Below are 4,644 nucleotides of genomic sequence, written 5' to 3' on the forward strand. Positions count from 1 at the left end.
AGACCCTCACCCAAGCTCCCAGCACCCCAGGGGTGGAGCGGGGCCTCCCCAGGGCTATTCCACCCCAGGTGAAGGTTTGCCAGCTGGGCGCCGCTGGGGTGTCATTGGCAGCCTGGTGATGTCCCCATGGCAGAGAGCAGTGCTCATCTCTCCTCCAGCTGAGACATGAAGACAAACAGGCAGCCACGCTGCTCGCCTGGATGGATAGCAGGGTGCTGGACTGCTCCATTTGGGAAATGCCTTGATTGATGCATATAAAAGCATCCCAGGAGTTCAGTCCTGTCCCTTTGCACCAGAAAGGCATGGCACCAATCCTGCATCTCCTCCTTGCTCGCACTGGTGGAGGAGGTGATGGCAATCACAGAGGGCTCCTCTCCACCCAGCACAAAGGGATGTCTCCTGGTGTCACCCAGAGGACCAAAACTAGAAGGAAACCAAACACCTCCAAGGATGGGTCTTAGGCTGAGTAGCGAGGTTCTCCACCCCAGGGCCACCCCTCTGCCTCCCCTCCCCAGCCCCAGGGCCCCGAGGGGACGGGAAGGGGATGGGAGAGGACGTACGGTTCAACTTTGTTGAAGAAGCGGCGCCGCAGCATCATGACCAGGGTGCCGAGGAGCAGGACGGTGGTGCACATGGCGCTTCCTCCATCACCACGCAGCGCCACTGGCCCCGCGCGTCCCTCCCGGAGGCACCGCTCGGCCCGGGGCTGTCACCTGTGCCCGGCTCACCCGTCACCCCGGCTGGCGGGCACCTCTCCCCAGCAGCCACCTGAAGGCTCTCAGGGCTGGGTTTAGGAGGAATTAGGGCAGGATCAGATGTAATTAAGAGGCAGCAAATGAGGACACTCTCCTCTGACCTTCAGATGGGAGGGAGCCGAGCAGCTGGTCTGTGACCCCTTGAGCGCTTAATTGCTTTTGGCGTGCGGTGCTCCCACCCCAGCTGGCCCTCGGCCCCACACCTCGGCCAGGCGGGTGCTGGGGGTGACGTGTGACGGACCAAGCCCATTCCCACCCCGTCCAGCCCATGGCTCCCAGCCCATCCTCTTGCCCCCCCAGTCCCACCACCCCCGGGGCTGGGTGCTCCCCTCTGCTCCCTGCTTTCCCGTGTGCCTCTCTCCCCTCTTCACCCACCTTCCCTCCGCTCCTCCCTTTCTCTCTGGCTCCTGTTTCCCTCCTCCTGCCAGACCTGCCACAACCCACTCCCCCCTTCCCAGCTCCAGTAATCTGACAGGCTCAGACCTGCCTGTAATTCCCCCTGGACGTCTCAGCCAGCTGATCCTGAGACCTTGTCTGCATCCTCCCCTCGCCCAGGCTGGGTTTGCCTCCTCCTCCCTGCTCTCCCATCGCTCGGCAGCACGCATACCTCTCCGGCACAGCTCTGGCCCCACGGTCTTCCCCCAGACCTCTGTGCCCATTTCCAGCCTCTCACCAGAGGAGCTTTTTCCTCCCCTATAAGCTCCTTAGATGTCCCCATCCACGGGCAATAAAATGCCTTCACACACCTTGCCCCAGCTCAGCCCTTTTTGCAAAGCAAAACACATCTTCTGGAGTTGAGTGACTTTGTGGATTTAGCTTAAAGAGAATAAATGGGGAAGCAACCTCTGTAAGAGAGAGGGCGAGGGGAAGACGGCCGTGTACGTGCACATGCATGCCCGTGAATGCACACGTGTAGGGTTATTGCTGCATGAAAGTCCTTACCCAGGTGTAAGCTGGTGCTCACCAAAGCCAGGCTGTGTCTCTCTTTGGGGCCGTGCCCTGGGGCCTGCGTGCAGCCCCACGGCTTCTCCCTCTTATGCCATGTCTGGTTTGGTCCCGGGGAGCAAGGATGGGGCTGACGTAGGACGGAAGCTGGCTGCGGCAGGACAGCCAAAAAAAGCCCCAAGCTGGGTATTCCCGTAACTCAGCTGGGAAACAGCTTGCCCCTGCAAAAGGATTTCGAAACCAGAACCAAATCCAAGAAACCAAGATTGGTCTGGGTTCAGTGACTGGGTCTGAAAGAGAAAGCAAAGCTAAGCTTCCAGGATGCCTGGCTTTCCACCCCTGGCCAACCGGGGCCAGAGATGCCCCCCAAGTCCAGCCATGGCAGGGGCCTGGGTGGCTGTGGTTAATCCCCACTCGGTAGACACAGCCTCTCAAAGTGCTCCAAACCCTAAAAACAAGTCACCAGCAGCACTTGAAATGTGACTAAAACCAAATCCCTCTAAGCTCATCCAGCAAACAGTCCCCAACCCTGAACTTGGGGGCAGAGGGATGGACCCAGCCTTGCTGCTGGCACCAGTGGGATGGGAATTCTTTGGGAGGGCGGTGGAAGAAACATCCCAAGCGTCTCCTGCAGCCAGATGGAAACGGGAGTGAATAATTTCTTCCTGACTAGAATTCAGGCTGGAGGGAGCGGAGCTGCCTTGCGCAAGGCACCAGGGAGCACATGGGGCGGCCGAGCCCGACGTCTCGGCCAGCCACGCCGGAGCACGCTGGGCCCCCAAGAGCACGGTTCGGTATGCTGTGAAGTCGTTGAAGCCAAATCAACAGCGGCGGCTGGCTGAGCTGGAGCCCAAGTGGTTGGAAGGACCTTCTTCTCCCTGGCAATAGGCAGCGTGGCTTTTGTAATCCCTGGGAGGATGTTGCTCCTTGCAAACCCTTCTCCTCTTGCCGAGACCCAGCCGGGCTGACACCAGCAAGGTCCCCGCTCTCACGCCCCAGATGCTGTCTGAGGCCCTGAGAAAGAGCAGCTGCAGGAGCTTGCTCCTTCGTGGGTTTCTTTATAACCATATGGTCCCCCGTAACCAGAGGGCCCTAACTCGGGCTGCTTCACCCTGCCTCCGCAGCACCAGCCCTGGGTGCTCCCCGGGTGCAGGGGGCAATGCCTAAGTGCTGCTCCCGCTGCTCGCTTGACATTGGGCAACCTCAGTGGCCGAAAGTGGTCCCGCGCGGGAGCGTATCACTTCCAAACACTCCTGATTGACGCCGAGAGATGCTCGGTTCAAAGGCAAGGTAATGTGAGCAGATTAGTTAATGCTTCTTGCCCTAGCCCTTGAGAGCAGGGCTGGAACGGCAAGGCAGACTTAATGGGTTTTGAAGGCTTTTCTTTTTAAGATATGAATCAATGAAGCTGTACGGGGAGCGTGGATAATGTGATCGGAATAAGAAACAGGGCTTGTCTTTGAACCGGAGCGAGGTCCCTGACGGTGTTTACTTCATGTCCTGGCACCAAATGCAAGATGACATGAATACATTAGCTTGCTGGCTTTCCTGAGCAACCCCTGCCACACTCAGACCAGCTTCAGGAAAGAAAAGAGCAGCAAAGAGAATCTGTTTGGAAGTGTCGACTTGTTTCCCAATAACCCTGTCATCCTCGCTTACCGCTGAAGGGTCCGGCTGTGACAGGGGCTGCGCTCCTGGGGTGGGGGCCGGTTCCTGCCAGCGGGAGAGCTCGGCACGGGGGGCGAAGGCAAAGGTGGTGACACTGGAGCCTGTTCAGGGTCCGAGGAAGTTTAGCAGCTGGCTGATGCCTTGCCCATGCAGTCCCGTGGTACTGGATCTGTCACCTGCTTCCTGAGCAAGCACCTCTTGCTTCATCCCTCCCAGTTGCACCACAAGGTTTCAGTTTCCTCAAATCCCAGGGTGGGACTGGGGGGTTTTGCAACAGTTCCCAGGCTGGGACCAGGTTGGTCTGGGTGGGAAGTGCTCTCAAGGGTTGCCTCAGCAGCTTCTCGCCCTGTCCTGCCCTGCCTGCCTGTGGGCACCAGACAGCACCCAGCCCCGCTCCCAGGGCCCCTCTCTGCTTCCTTTTGTTCCCCTGGATTTCCTAATCCTTGGGGTTTTTTTTAGATTGTGTGCGTTGGTAGGGATCTGTTGGGGAGGGAGGTGGAAAGCTGACACAAGGTTTGAGAAGGTCACGGGGTGGCTGTGATGTCCCCATCCCACCCATTGCCTCCCCTCTGCCTGCTGCTGCCGAGGGTCCTGCCTGGGTGCCTTCATCCCGTGTTCCCTTCCCGAGCATCACCCCAGCGCCGCAGCATCACCCCAAGCTGGCATCCCCAGCATCCCACACCTTCCTGCTCCCAGGTGTGGGGTGGTGGGCTGGAGGCTGGGGAAACCCCAGGGGTTGGGGTCCCCTCTGGGAGCTGGGGGCTTGGGGCAGGGTCCTACTGGGGGAGTTGCTTTAGTGGCACCGCAAACCCTGGGTCTCTGCACGAAGCTGCTTTCGTTTAAATGCATTCCCCACCAGCTCCGGCAGCATCGCCTGAGGTCTGGTTTCAGTCAGAGGAGGAATGTCTGCCCCCAGCGTGGTGCGGCGCAAGCAGACGGTGTTTCACTTCCCCAGGGCTGCCCGGGGCTGGGGAGTGGGGGGACAGCGCTGTCACATCCCTCGCCCAGCTCTTCCCAGCAGCGTTGAGAACGTGGAGCTGGGGGAATCCCAGTCTCTCGATATTACTGGTCTTTACAAGTAAATTAGCAACCAAGCATGCCGGTGACACGGAGAATGGCTGCATGATTAAACCAGGATCCCGCGACATCCGCGTGGGCTCGCCACCCCCACGCAATGGAGATGCAGGCAGTGAGGCCACCCCAGCTGGGCCTGGGGGGGTCCTCCTGGCTGCAGCCCCTTTTAACCCCCCTGTTGTCCTCCAGCCCGTTCCCGCCG

General features: G+C 59.6%; 1 long non-coding RNA gene across 1 annotated transcript in view; it reads right to left on the bottom strand.

Moving 5' to 3' along the window:
- Nucleotides 1-3,508, bottom strand: part of LOC118452185 — a 9,145-nt gene extending 5,637 nt beyond the window's left edge. Inside the window, exon 1 of the long non-coding RNA XR_004841875.1 lies at nucleotides 3,360-3,508. This is a non-coding gene — a long non-coding RNA (uncharacterized LOC118452185). The remainder of the gene's footprint in view (nucleotides 1-3,359) is intronic.
- Nucleotides 3,509-4,644: the final 1,136 nt, after the last annotated feature.

Source organism: Egretta garzetta, unplaced genomic scaffold, assembly GCF_000687185.1.
Source record: "Egretta garzetta isolate BGI_Z169 unplaced genomic scaffold, ASM68718v1 scaffold34, whole genome shotgun sequence".
Taxonomy (NCBI): Eukaryota; Metazoa; Chordata; class Aves; order Pelecaniformes; family Ardeidae; genus Egretta; species Egretta garzetta.